This window comes from Salvelinus fontinalis, unplaced genomic scaffold (assembly GCF_029448725.1).
Source record: "Salvelinus fontinalis isolate EN_2023a unplaced genomic scaffold, ASM2944872v1 scaffold_0127, whole genome shotgun sequence".
Lineage (NCBI taxonomy): Eukaryota > Metazoa > Chordata > Actinopteri > Salmoniformes > Salmonidae > Salvelinus > Salvelinus fontinalis.
The window spans coordinates 230,706-253,301 of NW_026600336.1; the positions used below are offsets into that span (position 1 = coordinate 230,706).

Genomic DNA, 22,596 nt, shown 5'->3' on the forward strand with positions numbered 1-22,596 from the left:
CAAAACTCACGCCCTGACCAAACTAAAACAAATACATAACAAAGGAAAACAGGTCAGGAACGTGACACTCATTCTATAATTTCTTAAAATCTGATTTTAAATCTCAACCCAAACCTTAACCACACTGCTAACCTTATGCCTAACCCGTACCCTAACCTTAAATTAGGACCTGAAAGATAATTTTTGTTTTAAGAAATGTTTACATTATAACCAATTTTGACTTTGTGGCTGTGGTAGTGCGCACTGGAGGGAAGCAAAACCTCCCAGTGGGCAAAACCATTAATCTTGAGGCAACGGGAAGGGGTTGTAAAAAATATATATAAATTATTATATAATATATAACATTTACATATCTCTTTTAATACAGACTAGCTCAAAACATTGCTAATCACTGAAAATGACAACTTACCCAATGGGGATCATGATCCTTTTCTGGTAAGGAACTGGTGATGCAAAAACATACGTTTGCACCCCTATTTCGAATGTGGGGATGCAGCTGCTCCACTTGCTCCCTTGCTCAGGCGCCTATAGTGACATAGTTGAGCAAGATGACTAAGGGACCTTACAGATATGTTGTGTGTATGGGGTACAGTACAGAGATGGGGTAGTTGTTTAACAAATCATATTGAACACTATTATTTCAAACAGAGTGAGTCAATGCAACCTATTATTAGATTTTTGAAGTCACTGTTTTCCCCTGAACTAAGCTTGCAAAGGGGTTGAACACTTATCTAACATTTTGTCTTATATTTTTTGTTTTTAAATGTTTACATTTTATTCTTTTTTTTATCACTTTGACATTTTTGTGTAGATCAGTCAAAACCCCTAATAAATCAAATGTTGTTCTTGTTTGTAACACATAAACAAATTGAAAAACGTCAGATGGGCATGAATACTTTTTATAGGCACTGTAATGAAACTGAACCTCAAGAGACTGTTGAAGCCACCAGCAATCATAGTCTCACAACTGCTGACTCTGGTTCTCAAACTAGTTTTATTTTATTATAAAACAAAAGTGTTGTTACTTTGAATATTTGAGTAGTGTCTTATTTCAGTTATTGTTACAGTTGTTGAACTTAAATGCATATCTCTTTTGATGTTGACGGAATACAACATAGCTGGTAAGGGAGGAGATGTTATGCATGATATAATGTGATACTGTTATATAGCATTTATCCTAGGCACTACTTGGTTGTTACTGTGGAACCTAGAACATTGATACTTATTGAGTAGCCTACTTTGCATGCACATGTTCTGCACTTGAACTTAAGTTTGATCGAAAAAGTAAAGTTAACATTACCTCCGTTTCAAGTATCATTATTACTGTTTGTATGGAAGTAAGAACACAACACCTAATGCCAATATAAAAATAAAAAAACAGTAACAGAGAGCAAAGTACAATATGGAGAATTTAGCAAACTAGACATTTGTGGTAAGTACTTTGGGTCTGCCAACTTCATGAACCTTCACCATTCTCAAATAAATTCTGATTAACACCAACCCTTGTCTCGTTTAAAAATGTTCAATTAGCAGATGGAACCAAGACATCACAGAAGACATGCAATGCCACTTAATGCAATGGTTAATAATGATAAATTGCACAGTTAAACTTTGCATATCGAGATCTGTGCTTTATGTGGACAGTTTGGATGAGGAAAATGATTTAATTTAGTCAGTGGTGTAAAGTACTTTAAGTAAAAATGCTTTACAGTACTACATAAGACGTTTTTGGAGTATCTGTACTCTACTATTTCTCTTTTTTGTCAACTTTTACTTGACTACATTCCTAAAGAAAATAATGACATTTTACTCCATCCATTTTCACTGACACCCAAAAGTACTCGTTACATTTTGAATGCTTAGCAGGACAGGAAAATTGTCCAATTCATGCACTTGTCAAGAGAACATCCCTGGTCATCCTACTGCCTCTGATCTGGTGGACTCACTAAACATATGCTTTGTTTGTAAATGTTGGAGTGTGCCCGTGGCTATCTGTAAATGGAAGTAAGAAAAGATGCCATTTGGTTTACTTAATATAAGGACATTGAAATGATTTATACGTTTACTTTTAATTAAAAAGTATGTTTAAAACCCAAATATTTTTAGACATTACTCAAGTAGTATGTTACTGGGTGACTTTTACTTGAGTCATTTTCTATTAAGGTTTCTTTACTTTTACTCAAGTTTGACACTTAGCTACTCTTTCCACCACTGAATTTAATCAACTTAAGCCTTAATTACCCTCTTTCTCTCCCCCTTTCTTTCTCTCCTCTCTCTATCGTAGCAGCAATGGGAGGGAATACTTCACATGATGGTGCTACTTCACATACCGACAACCATAATGACAGCCATGACGACAACCGTGTTGACAAAAGTCAACACATATCAGGCCAAAGCATATCAGGCCAAAAACAATCAGGCGATATGAAAGGCAATTTTTCCATTGGCAACCAGACCAACACCATAATTTGCAAATAAATTAATAAAAAATCCTACAATGAGCCTCCCGGGTGGCGCAGTGGTCTAGGGCACTGCATTGCAGTGCTAACTGCGCCACCAGAGTCTCTGGGTTCGACCCCAGGCTCTGTCGCAGCCGGCCGCGGCCGGGAGGTCCGTGGGGCGATGCACAATTGGGCTTGCGTCGTCCGGGTTAGGGAGGGTTTGGCCGGTAGGGATTTCCTTGTCTCATCGCGCTCCAGTGACTCCTGTGGCGGGCTGGGCGCAGTGCGCGCTAACCAAGGGGGCCAGGTGCACGGTGTTTCCTCCGACACATTGGTGCGGCTGGCTTCCGGGTTGGAGGCGCGCTGTGTTAAAGAAGCAATGCGGCTTGGTTGGGTTGTGCCTCGGAGGACGCATGGCTTTCGACCTTCGTCTCTCCCGAGCCCGTACGGGAGTTGTAGCGATGAGACAAGATAGTAATTACTAGCGATTGGATACCACGAAAATTAGGGTGAAAAGGGGAGAAAATAAAAATTAAAACATTTTTAAAAAATTAAAAAATCCTACAATGTGATTTTCTGGATTTTTTTTTCTCATTTTGTCTGTCATAGTTAAAGTGTACCTATGATGCAAATTACAGGCCTCTCTCATCTTTTTAAGTGGGAGAACTTGCACAATTGGTGGCTGACTAAATTTTTTGCCCCAGTGTATACATACACATTTCACAGCTCAGTTCCAACACCATCAAGGAACCCACCAGGTACCACCCTAAATCCTTAAACATGGGCACCCTCATAGACATTATCCTGACCAACTTGCCCTCGAAATACACCTCTGCTGTCTTCAATCAAGATCTCAGCGACCATTGCCTCATTGCCTGTATCCGCTACGGGTCCGCGGTCAATCGACCACCCCTCATTACTGTCAAACGCTCCCTAAAACACTTTTGCGAGCAGGCCTTTCTAATTGACCTGGCCCGGGTATCCTGGAAAGATATTGACCTCATCCCGTCAGTTGAGGATGCCTGGTCATTCTTTAAAAGTAACTTCCTCACTATCTTAGATAAGCATGCCCCGTTCAAAAAACGCAGAACTAAGAACAGATATAGCCCTTGGTTCACTCCAGACCTGACTGCCCTCGACCAGCACAAAAACATCCTGTGGCGGACTGCAATAGCATCGAATAGTCCCCGCGATATGCAACTGTTCAGGGAAGTCAGGCACCAATACACGCGGTCAGTCAGGAAAGCAAAGGCTAGCTTTTTCAAGCAGAAATTTGCATCCTGTAGCTCTGACTCCAAAAAGTTCTGGGACACTGTAAAGTCCATGGAGAACAAGAGCACCTCCTCCCAGCTTCCCACTGCACTGAGGCTAGGTAACACGGTCACCACTGATAAATACATGATAATCGAAAACTTCAACAAGCATTTCTCAACGGCTGGCCATGCCTTCCACCTGGCTACTCCAACCTCGGCCAACAGCTCCGCCCCCCCCCGCAGCTACTCGCCCAAGCGTCCCCAGCTTCTCCTTTACCCAAATCCAGATAGCAGATGTGCTGAAAGAGCTGCAAAACCTGGACCCATACAAATCAGCTGGGCTTAACAATCTAGACCCTCTATTTCTGAAACTATCCGCCGCCATTGTCGCAACCCCTATTACCAGCCTGTTCAACCTCTCTTTCATATCGTCTGAGATCCCCAAGGATGGGAAAGCTGCCGCGGTCATCCCCCTCTTCAAAGGGGGAGACACCCTGGACCCAAACTGTTACAGACCTATATCTATCCTGCCCTGCCTATCTAAGGTCTTCGAAAGCCAAGGTAATAAACAGATCACTGACCATCTCGAATCCCACCGTACCTTCTCCGCTGTGCAATCCGGTTTCCGAGCCGGTCACGGGTGCACCTCAGCCACGCTCAAGGTACTAAACGATATCATAACCGCCATCGATAAAAGACAGTACTGTGCAGCCGTCTTCATCGACCTGGCCAAGGCTTTCGATTCTGTCAATCACCATATTCTTAACGGCAGACTCAGTAGCCTCTGTTTTTCTGATGACTGCCTTGCCTGGTTCACCAACTTTGCAGACAGAGTTCAGTGTGTCAAATCGGAGGGCATGTTGTCCGGTCCTCTGGCAGTCTCTATGGGGGTACCACAGGGTTCAATTCTCGGGCCGACTCTTTTCTCTGTATATATCAATGATGTTGCTCTTGCTGCGGGCGATTCCCTGATCCACCTCTACGCAGACGACACCATTCTGTATACTTCTGGCCCTTCCTTGCACACTGTGCTATCTAAGCTCCAAACGAGCTTCAATGCCATACAACACTCCTTCCGTGGCCTCCAACTGCTCTTAAACGCTAGTAAAACCAAATGCATGCTGCACCCGCCCGCCCGACTAGCATCACCACCCTGGACGGTTCCGACCTAGAATATGTGGACATCGATAAATACCTAGGTGTCTGGCTAGACTGTAAACTCTCCTTCCAGACTCATATTAAACATCTCCAATCCAAAATCAAATCAAGAATCGGCTTTCTATTTCGCAACAAAGCCTCCTTCACTCATGCCGCCAAACTCACCCTAGTAAAATTGACTATCCTACCGATCCTCGACTTCGGCGATGTCATCTACAAAATAGCTTCCAATACTCTACTCAGCAAACTAGATGCAGTTTATCATAGTGCCATCCGTTTTGTTACTAAAACACCTTATACCACCCACCACTGCGACCTGTATGCTCTAGTCGGCTGGCCCTCGCTACATATTCGTCGCCAGACCCACTGGCTCCAGGTCATCTATAAGTCCATGCTAGGCAAAGCTCCGCCTTATCTCAGTTCACTGGTCACGATAACAACACCCACCTGTAGCATGCGCTCCAGCAGGTATATCTCACTGATCATCCCAAAAGCCAACACCTCATTTGGCCGCGTTTCCTTCCAGTTCTCTGCTGCCTGTGACTGGAACGAATTTCAAAAATCGCTGAAGTTGGAGACTTTTATTTCCCTCACCAACTTTAAACATCTGCTACCTGAGCAGCTAACCGATCGCTGCAGCTGTACATAGTCCATCGGTATATAGCCCACCCAATTTACCTACCTAGTCCCCTTACTGTTTTTATTTATTTACTTTTCTGCTCTTTTGAACACCAGTATCTCTACTTGCACATGATCATCTGATGATTTATCACTCCAGTGTTAATCTGCCAAATTGTAATTATTCGCTCGTATTTCCTATTTATTGCCTACCTCGTCATGCCTTTTGCACATATATATATATAGACTCTTTTTTTTCTCCTACTGTGTTATTGACTTGTTTATTGTTTACTCCATGTGTAACTCTGTGTTGTTGTCTGTTCACACTGCTATGCTTTATCTTGGACAGGTCGCAGTTGTAAATGAGAACTTGTTCTCAACTAGCCTACCTGGTAAAATAAAGGTGAAAAAAAAGAATAATAATAAATAAAACCAGTGTAAAAATACATCAAAATAAACAATGGTTTATTGTTGCTCATAGCAGTGTTCTCAGCAAACTCCTAATACTGACAATCACATTTATTGTAGTACTGTCCAATGACTCTCTCTCGTTCTCTTAGCTCCACCAAAAACTCCCCCAAAAACTGTCGTAGCCAGCATCACCTTTGCCAACGTTACAGGCGGCAAAGTGCGTCTCTACTACAAGTCAGAGGACTTGGCTCTCAGTGACCTCGTCGAGGGGTGTAAACTCAAGAAGGGTGACTCCATGCTCATCCTGGACGGCACCGTTAAGAAGACCGACCTCCCTCTGAGCCTCTATGTCACTTGCTTCCAAGTAGAAGATGACAATACTCAATCATGCCCTGAGGAAGGCCCAATTTATGGTCTGGACAACCTCCTGGCAGAGTATGCTGAGGCTCAGCCCAAGTCCTACGTCCTCACTGCCGACAAAGAGGTGAAGATAGCTGAAACAGGAAAGATCTGGGTGGATGAGGACGGGGTGGATCACAACCCCAAAAAGTAACGCCACCAGGGAACCTCCTGTATCTTAACACCCTTTATTAATCACAGATTAAACTACATGCAAATTATTGATGAAAAAATAAAGACAGCATGCATCACAGATAAGTTAAATAGTTTTTCAAGATACACTCTGTGTACGGTAGAAATCAGCAATGTTATCACTGTAGTTTTGTGACAAATAAATAAATGTTACCAAACTGAGAAAACGTTAGTATGTGTTCTGTAAGATGTTATCGTGTGTGTGTGTGTGTCTGTGTGTGTGTGTGTGTGTCTGTGTGTCTGTGTGTGTGTGTGATTACATTACATGATTGAGGTTGCCACCAGATATCCTACATACTGATACTAATTTTAACAAAGGTCAACAACACAATATTGTAATCTAAGTTTTATTTCTAAGATTGTAGTCATTTTCTTCAAGCACACAGTGTGATGGTGCAATATACTTACAGGGAGCAAAAATATACATATATATATAGCGGAGGAAAAGCCTGCATATTTCCTCATTACCTTGGATTTGAAGATCATGTGAACTAGAATGTTAGATACAGTGCATTTGGAAAGTGTTCAGAACCCTTGAGTTTATCCACATTTTGTTACGTTACAGCCTTCTTCTAAAATGGATTAAATACTTTTTTCTACACACAATAACCCATAATGACAAAGCAAAAACATTTTGAATTCAGATCCTTTGCTATGAGACTCAAAATTGAGCTCAGGTGCATCCTGTTTCCATTAATCATTCTTGATATGTTTCTACTACTTGATTGGAGTCCACCTGTGGTAACTTCAATTGATTGGACATGATTTGGAAAGGCACACACCTGTCTATATAAAGTCCCACAGTTGACAGTGCATGTCAGAGCAAAAACCAAGCCATGAGTACAAAGAATTGTCCTTTGGACGCCTGTATCTTTGTAGTAACTGGTATATTTATACACCAGCCAAAGTGTAATTCATAACTTTTGTTCACCCATCTACCAATAGATGCCCTTCTCTGCGATGCATTGTTAAACCTTTTTTATTTATTTATTTCACCTTTATTTAACCAGGTAGGCAAATTGAGAACACGTTCTCATTTACAATTGCGACCTGGCCAAGATAAAGCAAAGCAGTTCGACACATACAACAACACATAGTTACACATGGAGTAAAACAAACATACAGTCAATAATACAGTGAAAAATAAGTCTATATACAATATGAGCAAGTGAGGTGAGATAAGGGAGGTGAAGGCAAACAAAATATATATATATAAATAAATAAAAATATAAAAAGGCCATGGTGGCGAAGTAAATACAATATAGCAAGTAAAAAAATAACACTGGAATGGTTGGTTTGCAGTGGAAGAAGGTGCAAAATAAATAAATACAGTAGGTAAAGAGGTAGTTGTTTGGGCTAAATTATAGATGGGCTATGTACAGGTGCAGTAATCTATGAGCTGCTCTGACAGCTGGTGCTTAAAGCTAGTGAGGGAGATAAGTGTTTCCAGTTTCAGAGATTTTTGTAGTTCGTTCCAGTCATTGGCAGCAGAGAACTGGAAGGAGAGGCGGCCAAAGGAAGAATTGGTTTTGGGGGTGACCAGAGAGATATACCTGCTGGAGCGCGTGCTACGGGTGGGCGTTGCTATGGTGACCAGCGAGCTGAGATAAGGGGGGACTTTACCTAGCAGGGTCTTGTAGATGACCTGGAGCCAGTGGGTTTGGCGACGAATGTGAAGCGAGGGCCAGCCAACGAGAGCGTACAGGTCGCAGTGGTGGGTAGTATATGGGGCTTTGGTGACAAAACGGATGGCACTGTGATAGACTGCATCCAATTTATTGAGTAGGGTTTTGGAGGCTATTTTGTAAATGACATCACCGAAGTCGAGGATTGGTAGGATGGTCAGTTTTACCAGGGTATGTTTGGCAGCATGAGTGAAGGATGCTTTGTTGCGGAATAGGAAGCCGATTCTAGATTTAACTTTGGATTGGAGATGCTTGATGTGAGTCTGGAAGGAGAGTTTACAGTCTAACCAGACACCTAGGTATTTGTAGTTGTCCACATATTCTAAGTCAGAGCCGTCCAGAGTAGTGATGCTGGACAGGCGGGCAGGTGCAGGCAGCGATCGGTTGAAGAGCATGCATTTAGTTTTACTTGTATTTAAGAGCAATTGGAGGCCACGGAAGGAGAGTTGTATGGCATTGAAGCTCGCCTGGAGGGTTGTTAACACAGTGTCAAGAGAAGGGCCAGAAGTATACAGAATAGTGTCGTCTGCGTAGAGGTGGATCAGAGACTCACCAGCAGCAAGAGCGACATCATTGATGTATACAGAGAAGAGAGTCGGTCCAAGAACTGAACCCTGTGGCACCCCCATAGAGACTGCCAAAGGTCCGGACAACAGACCCTCCGATTTGACACACTGAACTCGATCAGAGAAGTAGTTGGTGAACCAGGCGAGGCAATCATTAGAGAAACCAAGGCTGTCGAGTCTGCCGATGAGGATGTGGTGATTGACAGAGTCAAAAGCCTTGGCCAGGTCAATGAATATGGCTGCACAGTACTGTTTCCTATCGATAGCGGTTAAGATATCGTTTATGACCTTGAGCGTGGCTGAGGTGCACCCATGACCAGCTCTGAAACCAGATTGCATAGCGGAGAAGGTATGGTGGGATTCGAGATGGTCGGTAATCTGTTTGTTGACTTGGCTTTCGAAGACCTTAGAAAGGCAGGGTAGGATAGATATAGGTCTGTAGCAGTTTGGGTCTAGAGTGTCTCCCCCTTTGAAGAGGGGGATAACCGCAGCTGCTTTCCAATCTTTGGGAATCTCAGACGACACGAAAGAGAGGTTGAACAGGCTGGTAATAGGGGTGGCAACAATTTCAGCAGATAGTTTTAGAAAGAAAGGGTCCAGATTATCTAGCCCGGCTGATTTGTAAGGGTCCAGATTTTGCAGCTCTTTCAGAACATCAGCTGACTGTATTTGGGAGAAAGAGAAATGGGGAAGGCTTGGGCGAGTAGCAGAGGGGAGGGCAGTGCTGTTGACCGGGGTAGGGGTAGCCAGGTGGAAAGCATGGCCAGCCGTAGAAAAATGCTTATTGAAATTCTCAATTATAATGGATTTGTCGGTGGTGACAGTATTTCCTATCTTCAGTGCAGTTGGAAGCTGGGAGGAGGTGTTCTTATTCTCCATGGACTTTACAGTGTCCCAGAACTTTTTTGAGTTTGTGTTGCAGGAAGCAAATTTCTGCTTGAAAAAGCTAGCCTTGGCTTTTCTAACTGCCTGTGTATACTGGTTTCTAGCTTCCCTGAAAAGTTGCATATCACGGGGGCTGTTCGATGCTAATGCAGAACGCCATAGGATGTTTTTCTGTTGGTTAAGGGCAGTCAGGTCAGGAGAAAACCAAGGGCTATATCTGTTCCTGGTTCTAAATTTCTTGAATGGGGCATGCTTATTCAAGATGGTGAGGAAGGCATTTTTAAAAAATATCCAGGCATCCTCTACTGACAGGATGAGATCAATATCCTTCCAGGATACCTCGGCCAGGTCGATTAGAAAGGCCTGCTCGCTGAAGTGTTTCAGGGAGCGTTTGACAGTGATGAGTGGAGGTCGTTTGATCGCTGACCCATTACAGATACAGGCAATGAGGCAGTGATCGCTGAGATCTTGGTTGAAAACAGCAGAGGTGTATTTGGAGGGCAAGTTGGTTAGGATGATGTCTATGAGCGTACCCGTGTTTACGGAATTGGGGTGATACCTGGTAGGTTCATTGATAATTTGTGTGAGATTGAGGGCATCAAGCTTAGATTGTAGGATGGCTGGGGTGTTAACCATGTTCCAATTTAGGTTGCCTAGCAGCACAAGCTCTGAAGATAGATGGGGGGAAATCAGTTCACATATGGTGTCCAGAGCACAGCTGGGGGCAGAGGGTGGTCTATAGCAGGCGGCAACAGTGAGAGACTTGTTTTTAGAGAGGTGGATTTTTAAAAGTAGGAGTTCAAATTGTTTCGGAACAGACCTGGATAGTAAAACAGAACTCTGCAGGCAATCCTTGCAGTAGATTGCAACACCGCCCCCTTTGGCCGTTCTATCTTGTCTGAAAATCTTGTAGTTAGGGATGAAAATGTCAGAATTTTTGGTGGTCTTCCTAAGCCAGGATTCAGACACGGCTAAAACATCTGGGTTGGCAGAGTGTGCTAAAGCAGTGAGCAAAACAAACTTAGGGAGGAGGCTTCTAATGTTAACATGCATGAAACCAAGGCTATTACGGTTACAGAAGTCATCAAAAGAGATCGCCTGGGGAATAGGAGTGGAGCTAGGTACTGCAGGGCCTGGATTCACCTCTACATCACCAGAGGAACAGAGGAGGAGTAGGATAAGGGTACGGCTAAAAGCTATGAGAATTGGTCGTTTAGAACGTCTAGAACAGAGAGTAAAAGGAAGTTTCTGGGGGCGATAAAATAGCTTCAAGGAATAATGTACAGACAAAGGTATGGTAGGATGTGAATACAGTGGAGGTAAACCTATGTAATGGGTGATGATGAGAGAGATATAGTCTCTAGAAACATCATTGAAACCAGGTGATGTCATCGCATATGTGGGTGGTGGAACTGAGAGGTTGGATATATAGTGAGCAGGGCTAGAGGCTCTACAGTGAAATAAGCCAATAAACACTAACCAGAACAGCAATGGACAAGGCATATTTACATTAAGGAGAGGCATGCTTAATCGAGTGATCATAAGGGTCCAGTGAGTAGAGGTTGGTTGGGGTCACGGCGATCCAGACAGCTGGCCGGGTAGCTGGCTATCGGTAGCAAGATAACATAGGATGGAGGTCTGTTTTTTTTTTTTTTTTTTTTTTGTCACCTCGTTCGTTTCCGTCGGTAGATTAGTGGGGTTCCGTGTGGTAGAGGGGATCGATCCAATTAGCAAAATAGATATAGTGACCCAGGAAAAAAAGAAAAAAAAATTGTCCGGTATATTTATTTAGATAGCAGCCGATAAGACAGCTAATAATTAGCAGATGGGTATTCAGAAACGTCGCAATGGAAAAGCCTGTTGAAACCACCTCGGACAATTACGTCGGCAGACCAGTCGTGATGGATCGGCGGGGCTCCGTGTCGGCAATAAAGGGTCCAGTCCAATTGGCAAAAGAGGTATTGTAGCCCAAGAATTCGCTGGTAGGCCTCTTTGGCTAGCCGGCAGATAGGCCTAGCTCGAGGCTAGCTCAAGGCTAACTGGTGCTTGTTTCGGGACAGAGGTATTAGCCAGTAGTAGCCACTTGGTTGCAGCTAGCTAGCGACGATGATCCGGTGTAATTGTCCAGAGCTTGCGTCAGGAATCCGGTGATGTGGTAGAGAAAAAGCAGTCCTATATTCTCTGGGTTGATATCGCGCCTGCAGACTGGCAGGTATTGGCCTGAGCTGAAGCTGGCTGGTGTCCGAGTTAAGGGTGAAGACCGCAGCAGTGGCTAACTGACTACTAGCTAGTAGCTAGTTATCTGGCTAGCTTCTGATTGGGGTTACGGTTCTAAAGTATAAAAAATAGCAGATCCGTACCACATTGGGTGAGGCGGGTTGCGGGAATGTATATTCAGTTCCAAGATGGAAAGTGAAATTAAAATATATACGAAATGTATATAAAAAATACGAGGACTATTTACGCGGGACAAGACAAGACAAACACACGTCCGACTGCTACGCCATCTTGGGTCTCAAGATGCAATATGACCTCCCTGGTCTTTGTGGTTGAATCTGTGTTGAAATTCACTGCTCGACTGAGAGACCTTACAAATAATTGTATGGGTTACAGAGATGGCTTAATCATTTAAAATTCATGTTAAACACTAATGTTGCACACAGTGTGAGTCCATGCAACTTATTATGTGAAAATGTTCAGCAAATTTTTTACTCCTGAGCTTATTGAGGCGTACCATAACAAAGGGGTTGAATATTTATTGACTCAAGACAGCTTTTTGTTTTTAATTAATTTGTAAACATTTCCAAAAAACATAATTTCACTTTGACATATGGGATATTGTGTGTAGGCCAGTAACAAAAAATCTCAAATGAATCAATTTCATATTTAGGCTGTAACACAACAAACTGTGGGAAAAGTCAAGGGATGTGAATATTTCAGGTCCAGACACAAGATCAGAAATTTGAGGAAAAAAGCATTGTATATTTCACAGAGTACAAAACACAGATGCAGAATCTAAACAAAACAAAACTGTTTGTGACCTGGCTGCTGGAAGAAATCATACAATAGTTGTGTACAAATTTAATTGTAATGTTCTGGTTTATTTACCTTCAGCCTTGCTGTTCCACTTAGCCCTGGCAACAACATCATTGGACTAGTCCTCTCCAGTGGTGTTCTCGTCCACTTCCTCATATTTCCATCCCCCATGTTGTAGGCCGGTATTAACATGTAGCAATGTAATCTATTGTAAATACCCTTGCTTATGTAGGCTTGTTAGAATCTCCCCTAAGTGGGTTAACCCTATTGGTGCAGGGGTTATCTTACGGGCTGGAAAACCTGGATTTAATACCCACAAGGGTATATGCAGAAAAGATCCTCATACCTACGGTAAAAAATAGTGGTGGATCTTTGATGTTATGGGGATATTTTGCTTCCTGTGGTCCAGGAGCCCTTGTTAAGGTCAACGGATCATGATATTTGCCAAGTACCAGGACATTTTAAACAAAAACCTGGTTTGCACTGCCAGGAGGCTGACACTTGGCCACAAGTGGATCTTCCAGCAAGACAATTGTGCGCTCCTGAGTGCCGCAGCGATCTAAGGCACTGCATTTCAGTGGTAGCGACGTCATTACGGACCCTGGTTCGATTCCAGGCTATATCACAACTGGCTGTGATTGGGAGTCTCATAGGGCAGTGCACAATTGGCCCAGCGTTGTCTGGGTTAGGGTTTGGCCGGGGTAGGCTGTCATTGTAAATAACAATGTGTTCTTTTAATTTTTTTACCTTTATTTAACTAGGCAAGTCAGTTAAGAACAAATTCTTATTTTCAATGACGGCCTAGGAACAGTGAGTTAACTGCCTTTTTCAGGGGCAGAACGACAGATTTGTACCTTGTCAGCTCGGGGATTTGCAACCTTTTGGTTACTAGTCCAATGCTCTAACCACTAGGCTACGCTGCCGCCCCAAGTCAGTTCTTAACTGACTTGCCTAGATAAATAAAGGTTAAATAAAAAATAACCCCAAGCCCTAATCAAAATCGAGAAAGAAATGGTGAATTGACCACAAAATCAAAGTTTTGCAATAGCCATCGAAGTCTCCGGACTTGAACCTCTGAAAACCTGTGGTTTGAATTGAAGAGGGCAGTCCATAACAGCAGACGAAGGATATATCTGGAAAAATGTCCTCTTTTTTTAAAGGCTCTGTGTCATTAACCTTGCAGGGGGAGTGTGCTGGAGTGTTCAAAACAGGGATGGCAATCATTTTCACCAATATCTTTAACGTGTTTAACAAAATCTCTTAAGCTGAACAATTGTATTAGCTACAACAAATTGCTTAGAATATACCTCTGTTTTTTGCTCATCTTTATCAAGAATACAAAAAATGATGGACCTGGCCGTACAACATCAATCAACTATCAAACTGTGTACCTTTCAACTGCTGCTCCATATAATGTATACAAATAAATATTAATAGCAACTTGGGTGTCAGAGGAAACACTAGGGTGGGATCAGCTCATCTGTAGCTGCAAGGAGTTGAGGAGTGGGGTCCAGTTTCCGTTCAAGGACTGGATTTTGTCTTTGGTGGATGCTGTATTTTTTCCCATTGTGATGTGGTCTGTGAGGAGGTTAATCCATTGACAAAATAGACTGTTGGAATCTGTTTTTGTAGTTGAGTAATATTGTTTTCTTGAATATATTTAAGGCAATAGAAATGGACTGATGATATCCAAGAAGGCAAAAGATTGGGGAGAGTGGAATGCTGTGACCCAAAAGGGTGGACAGTTTGTGTATGGTTTCTTTCCAGAATTGTAGGTTGGGGGGACAGAGCCATGTGGCGTGAAAGTGGTTCTATTTTAGTTTTTTCCTTAGCACTAACACACTTGATTCAACTAATCATCAAACCTTTAGTTGGGGAAACACTGCATTCATCTAACATTCCAGTTAAAATGATTTTCAAATCGAATGTAATGAGTAAATGTGCAGATTTGATCACTGCTGTATATATTTGTGCTCCCTGTAAGTATATTGCACCATCACTCTGTGCTTGAAATAAAATGACTACAACCTCAGAAATAAAACTTTGATTACAATATTGTGTTGTTGACCTTTGTTAAAATTAGTATCAGTATGTAGGATATCTGGTGGCAACCCCAATCATGTAATGTAATCACACACACACACACACACACACACACACACACACACACATGATAACATCTTACAGAACACATACTAACATTCTCAGTTTGGTAACATTTATTTATCAAAAACCTACATTGATTACATTGCTGACCATACAATCAAAGTATATCTTGTAGCACTTTTTCACCTATCTGGGATATATTCTGTCTTTATTTTTTATCAATAATGTGTATGTAGTTTAATCTGTGTGTATTGTCACTTTCTACTTGGAAGCCAGTGACATAGAGGAGGAAGAGGGGTCTTCTTAAAGGTGTTTTCCAGGATGAGAATGGAGTGGCCCTTCCTGAGTTGACTCCCCTCGATAAGGTCACAGAGAGCCATCTTCTCTGCCTTGTAGTAGAGACCCACTTGCCACCTGGTATGTTGGCTATGGTGATGCTGGGTCCGACAGCTTTTCTGTGAGTTGTTTGTTAAGCTAAGAGAACGAGAGAGAGTCATTGGACAGTGCTGAAATAAATGTGGTTGTCAGTATTTGGAGTTTGCATTGAACACTGCTATGAGCAACAATAAACCATGTTTTATGCTGGTTCTGGAACTGAGCTGTGAAATGTGTATGTATATGGACATGTAATTACTTTATGCTTTGAAATGTCTAATGTGTTATATTCCCATGTTGAATGGCCACAAAACAATAAAATATGAATTTATTTATTTATATGTAGATTCCCTCCCGCTGGATAGGGTTTACATACCAGTATGACTGGTGGTATTGCCCTGGTTGCCAATGGAAATGTTTCCGCTCACATTGCCTGATACGTTTTGGCCTGATACGTTTTGGCCTGATACGTTTTGGCCTGATATGTTTTGGCCTGATTCAGTAGGACATTTGGCAACACATTGGTTTTTTTTGCAGACGCTTTGGCTGTTGGTATGTGAAGGGACATCAGTTGAAGCACAATCCATTGCTGCAACTATAGAGAGAGGAGAGAAAGAGAAGGGGAGAGAAAGAGGGTAATTAAGGGTTAAGTTGATTCAATTCAGTGGTGGAAAAATTACCCAATTGTCATTCTTGAGTAAAAGTAAAGATACCTTAATAGAAAATGACTCAAGTTATCCAGTAAAATACTACTTGAGTAAAAGTCTAAAAGTATTTGGTTTAAAATATACTTAAGTATCAAAAGTAAATGTAATTGCTAAAATATACTTATTTATCAAAAGTAAAAGTGTAATTAATTTCAAATTCCTCATATTAAGCAAACCACATGGCACCAATTTGTTATTTTACAGATAGCCAGGGGAACACTCCAACACTCAGACAACATTTAAGCAAAGTGTATCTGTGCAATGTATCATTATTAGTCACCATTGCACTAAGTGGCATTGCATGTCTTTTGCGATGTCTTGCTCCTTATGCTCAAGTTCAAGCACAGAACATTCATGAGCAGACGCAGTACTCAATTAGTATCAATGCTCTAGGTTCCACAGTAACAACAAAGTAGTGCCTAGAATAAATTCTATATAACAGTATCACATTATATCACACGTAACAACTCCTCCCTTCCAGCTATCTTGTATTCCGTCAACATCAAAAGAGATATGCATGTAAATTCAACAACTGTAACAATAACTGAAATAAGGCACTATTCAATTATTAAAACTAACAACACATTTGTTTCACAATAAAATCAAATAAAACTAGCTTGAGAACCAGTCAGTAGTTGTAGGACTCTGAGAAATGGCAGCTTCAACAGTCTCTTGAGGTTCCGTTTCATTACAGTGCCTATAATAAGTATCACACCCCTCTGACTATTTCCCATTTTTTGGCTGTTACAAACAGGAACAACATTTGATTTCATAGGGATTTTGACTGATCTACACAAAATACTCCATTATGGCAAAGTGAATAAAAAAAGAATAAACTGTAAACATTTAAAAACAAAACAATTTGCAACATTAGTTTGGTAAAGGACATATTTTCATCGGAAACACTAAGCCCAGTCTACTTGTTGTTTTCAACAAACAGATGTTGTGGCCGTAATTCATCACCATGCAGTGTTCAATGGGAATTGTCCATTTAGAAAATCCATTTAGAAAATTCCAATGAACAGGCAGATTAAACTAAATCGAACGTCTGTACCTGTGACCTGTGCAAGGAACAAAGGACTATAAAACAAAGGACTATAAAATCCTGGTGTGTCACGTCATTCATAAATGAAATGCCCACTCTGATATTTTCAGCCATTTTGATCATTTAAATTAATAGGCTACCCATTAATTCATGAAGAATATAACTTATAAATGCATACATGGGTCTTCCACTCAGTGTTGAAAAGCAACCTAACATAGGCAATAACATCATTACACTAAAACATATATTTGTAGACATTTTATTAAGAAACGTAGTATCCAAAAATAAGACAAATCTAACAAATGATCAAATGAACAAAAGAAGGCTATGCCATTTCAGTGGAGGCTGCTCTAGATACTGAGATCATAATATTTGGTATCATATTGATACAAGACTGACAGTATCCCCCATTTCTGAGTATCTTGCTGAGGGGAGAACGCTTATAAAAGAGGCGGGAACGGCACAAATGGAATGGCATCAAACACCTGGAAATCATGTATTTGATGCCATTCCACTGATTCCGCTTCAGTCGTTACCACCAGCCCGTTCTTCCCAATTAAGGTGCCACCAACCTACTGTGGGTTGTACAGCCCTAGGCTTCTACAGTTAAGCGCATGCTGAGGTTACTGCCTTTTTGAAGATTGTGTTCCATGATATAACATATAATATAATATGTTAAGATTATGGTTTCAAATGGCACTTTTTATTGACTGAATATATATGGGTCAATTTAGCAATTAGGATTTGTTATCTGTAATGGTTATAATAAATTAGGCATTGTTTTTGCGAACTGTTGGCATATAGGCCTAGATAAATTTGCACATATTGTTGTATGTCCTTGTGTTCTAAAAATATATATTTTTTTCATTTAAGGACTGGAGTTCATTTTCAGTTATTGTGTCAGAACCTAAGAACAAATAGTTGTGTTCTGTTCATAAATATGGATTCCTCCTGTGAAGAAACTTTGTAGAATTGCACAATTTTTAAAATTCACTTTCAGACAAAGTTAGGCGCCCATGTATGTCACCATAAGGCTGATCTTGTGCCCACACATCTCTCTGTAGCAATTAAGCCTGGGGTCATTAGCATGAGGACAATAGTATGAGGACAACACCTAAAGCATGTATTTTAAATGATGTATTTACCTGTGTGTGTGTTCTTCCTCGGTGCGGTGGCGCGCTTGAAGGTTGTAGTAATCAGGTGTTCTAGTGCAGAGTGGAGAGATGGCTCTGCTTTTATAGGGTAACGCTGACAGAGTGAGGGAGGGTGGGAAGTTCTCAGCCCAATCCATTCCAGGTAAATGTTATTATTCCAGAGAACTGAAGAGGATGACTCAGTTCCAGAGAAGCTAGGTGGGTGTCACAAGATCAATATATTTGTCAAGCGCTAAAACGTATTACATCTCAGGGCCATATCTTTAACTACCCCCTTACAGGTAAATCACTGACTATCAAGGGAGTTTGATAACCTAAAATAATAAGACGATCAGCCTGAGAATGCAAAAAATAGCAACCATGTGAGAGTCTCTGAGTTGCTATCTATGTGCAGCAGTTCTCTTGCTCATTAAAACTGATCTCAGGTCAGCTGGTAGCAGGGTCGTAGAATTAAAGTATGTGCAGTGGTTCTCCTGTTTGCGTTGGAAGCCGAAGAGGCAGCGGGGTCAGTGGCAGGGTTGGTTGCCACTGTGCTGATGGCTGCAAGTGATGAGGTTGGAGCTCTGGCTGAAGGCTTTGCCACACACCTGGCACACATTGGGCTTCTCACCTGGCATAGGAAAGCAGAGGTAAAGTTCACTATTTTATAAGTGTTAAAGGGGCAGTGCGGTTGTTAGGGTGCTAAATATCCATATTGACGATGGCCGTATTTTCCACATGTATGTACAATAAGCCCACTCTCTGTCTCTCCCACTCTGTCTTTCCCGCTCTGATCTGTCCCCACCCCATTCCGTTGTCTACCAAGCCGTCATATCGGTTTTGTCCACCAGGGACCATTCATTGCATTGTGTTAGTAACCAATAACCAACTATTTGTGTGTTTATGTAATTCTGTGTGATTATTTAGTTAGTTAGTAAATAAATAATTAAGCCAATTTGTATATCGCTGATTCATCATTTATGCTAGGGTTCGTGCAGATATCTAAGGATTTTGCGACATTCAGAATGAGACTGATAGAAGGTAAACAATTAATTAATGACTGAAATGTAAGAGATATTTATATCTTTAAGAGTTAATTCGGAAAACGGTAACCCGTTAAATAAACTTTTCCGTGGTGTCCTGAGATTGCAAATGAGTTAATTGTTACAGGATTAATGTAATCATCGTAATAATTAAACATAGTTAATCGATTTGATAAAACAATCATCATCACATTAATGATAGCCAAGACACGACATGATGTTAGCAAGTTATTGATTTCTAAACCTACATACACACTATATATACAAAACTATGTGGACACCCTTTCCAATTAGTGGATTTAGCTATTTCAGCCACACCCGTTGCTGACAGGTGTATAAAATCGAGTACACCTCCATGCAATCTCCATAGACAAACATGGGCAGTAGAATGACCTTACTGAAGAGCTCAGTGACTTTCAACGTGGCACCATCGTAGGATGCCACTTTTACAACAAGTCAGTTTGTCCAATTTCTGCCCCTGCCCCGGTCAACTAAGTCAAATCAAACTTTATTTGTCACATATGCCTAATAGAACAAGTGTAGACCTTACCGTGAAATGCTTACTTACAAGCCCTTTTAACCAACAGTGCAGTTCAAGAAGAGTTAAGAAAATATTTACCAAATAAACTAAAGTAGCACAATAACATAACAATACCGAGACTATATACAGGGGGTACCGGTACTGAGTCAGTGTGTGGGGGTACAGGTTCGAGGTAATTTGTACATGTAGGTAGGGGTGAAGTGACTGCATAGATAATAGACAGCGAGTAACAGCAGTGTCTAAAATAAAAGGAGGGGGAAATGTTAAAGTCCGTTCTTCGATTTGATTAATTGTTCAGCAGTCTTATGGCTTGGGGGTAGAAGCTGGTAAAGGAGCCTTTTGGTCCTAAACTTGGCGCTCCGGTACCGCTTGCCGTGCGGTAGCAGAGAAAACAGTCTATGACTTGGGTGACTGGAGTCTCTGACAATTGTATGGGCTTTCCTCTGACACCTCCTATTATATAGGTCCTGGATTGCAGGAAGCTTGGCCCGGGCCATACGCTCTACCCTCAACCGGTCAGGATGCTCTCGATGGTGTAGCTGTCTGTGCTAGCAAAACAGTCCTGGAGCGTAGCATCCACGCCATCTGACAACTTCCATATTGAGCAAGTCACTGGTACTCCCTGCTTTAGTTTTTGCTTATAAGCAGGAATCAGGAGGATATAATTATGGTCAGATTTGACAAATGGAGGGCGGGGGAGAGCTTTGTATGCATCTCTGTGTGTGGAGTAAAAATATTTTCCTCTGGTTGCACATGTGACATGCTGGTAAAAATTAGGAAAAACTGATTTAAGTTTGCCCGCATTAAAGTCCCTGGCCACTAGGAGCGCCGCTTCTGGGTGAGCATTTTCTTGTTTGCTTAAGGCCTTATTGAGTTGGTTGAGTGTGGTCTTTGTGCCAGCAACTGTCTGTGGTGGTAAATAGACGCCTACGAGTTTTTTAACATGGGTCGTCCATGTTAAAACGTCTAGGAGCAACAACGGAACTACTGAGTTCCAAACTTCCTTTGGAAGCAATGACAGCAAGGGAACTGTTTGTCCGGAGCTTCATGAAATGGGTTTCCATGGTCAAGCAGCCGCACACAAGCCTAAGACCACCAATCGCAATGCCAAGCGTCTGCCGTAGAGGTTTAAATCTCGACACCATTGGACTCTGGAGCAGTGAAAACGTTCTCTGGAGTGATGAATCACACGTCACCATCTGGCAGTCCAATGGACGAATCTGGGTTTGGCAGATGCCAGGAAAACGCTACCTTCCCCAATGCCATAATGCCAACTGTAAAGTTTGGTGGTGGAGGAATAATGGTCTGGTGCTGCTTTCCATGGTTCGGGCTAGGCCCCTTAGTTCCACTGAAAGGAAATCTTTACGCTACAGCAATCAATGACATTGGAGACGATTCTCTGCTTCCAACTTTTTGGTAACAGTTTGGGTAAGGCCCTTTCCTGTTTCAGCATGACAATGACTCTGTGCACAAAGTGAGGTCCATACAGAAATGGTTTGTCGAGATCGGTGTGGAAGAACTTGACTGGCCTGCACAGAGCCCTGACCTCAACCCCATCGAACAGCTTTGGGATGAATTGGAACTCCGACTGCAAGCTAGGACTAATCGCCCAACATCAGTACTCGACCTCACTAATGCTCTTGTGGCTGAATGGAAACAAGTCTCTGCAGCAATGTTCTAACATCTAGTGGAAAGACAGGCCATGGAAACACATTTTATGAAGCTCCCGACGAACAGTTATTGTGCTGACGTGGCTTCCAGGAGGTAGTTTGGAACTCTGTAGTGAGTGTTGCAACTGGGGAAAGATGATTTTTACATGCTTCAGCACTTTGGCGGTCCCGTTCTGTGAGCTTGTGTGGCCTACCATTTTGTGGCTGAACAATTGTTGCTCCTAGACGTTTCCACTTCACAATAACAGCACTTGCAGTTGACCTGGGAAGCTCTAGCAGGTCAGAAATTTGACGAACTGACTTGCTGGAAAGGTGGCATCCTATGACAGTGCCACGTTGAAAGTCACTGAGCTTTTCAGTAAGGCTATTCTACTTCCAATGTTTGTATATGGAGATTGCATGGCTGTTTTCTCGATTTTATACACCCGTCAGCAACGGGTATGAATGAAATAGCCGAATCCACTCATTTGAAGGGGTGTCCACATACTTTTGTATATAGTGTATTTTATTGTAGTGCCATGTGGCCATCCCACATGGGATTATAAGACACATTGATATTATAATCAGTTCCAGCACCAGCGTAAAAATAAATAAAAAATAAACAATTATGAGGCTCAAAGCAGTGTTCCCAGCAAACTCTTAATACTGACAACCACACTCCTTTCAGCACTGTCAAATCTCTCTCTCTCTCTGTCTCTCTCTCTCTCTCTCTGAGAAGATGGCTCTCATTGACCTCATTGACCCCTCATTGACCCCTCAACTCCTGAAGGGCCACTCTATACTCATCCTGGAAGGCACCTTTAAGAAGAGCCTTCTCTCTAAGAGCATCTATGTTACTGTAAAGTGACAATACACATAATTGCCCTGAGGAATCCCCACTTCATGGGCTGGACAACCTCCTGGCAGAGTATGCTGAGGGTCAGCCCAAGTCCTACATCCTCACTGTCGACAAAGAAGTGAAGTTAGCTGAAACAGGAAAGATCTGGGTGGATGAGGACGGGGTGGATCACAGCCCCAAAACGAAACGCCACCAGGGAACCTCCTGTATCTTAACACTCTTTATTAATTACAGATGAAGCTACATAACAATTATTACAGATACAAAATATTTCAATAAAATATGAAATAATTAGACGACACTCCAGACAACTACTTTCCGCCACCGGGTCCTGTCCACCCACCCTACAATTCTGGAAAGAAACTATATATAAACATTCCATCCTTTTGGGATGTGATAACCCAATAAATAAAATGTCCCACAAAATATGAAGCCAATATAGTATCAATCAATCAAGTTTATTTTATATAGCCCTTCGTACATCAGCTAATATC

The 22,596-nt window shown here is 41.9% G+C and overlaps 1 long non-coding RNA gene across 1 annotated transcript; it reads right to left on the minus strand.

The window, feature by feature from the left end:
* Window positions 1–14,845: 14,845 nt before the first annotated feature.
* LOC129843376 (uncharacterized) lies at window positions 14,846–18,103 on the minus strand. Its single transcript, XR_008757829.1, has 3 exons — window positions 18,023–18,103; window positions 15,502–15,720; window positions 14,846–15,224 (listed from the first exon to the last, which is right to left on the minus strand). It is a non-coding gene; the product is annotated as an uncharacterized LOC129843376 (long non-coding RNA).
* Between the last annotated feature and the right edge of the window lie 4,493 nt (window positions 18,104–22,596).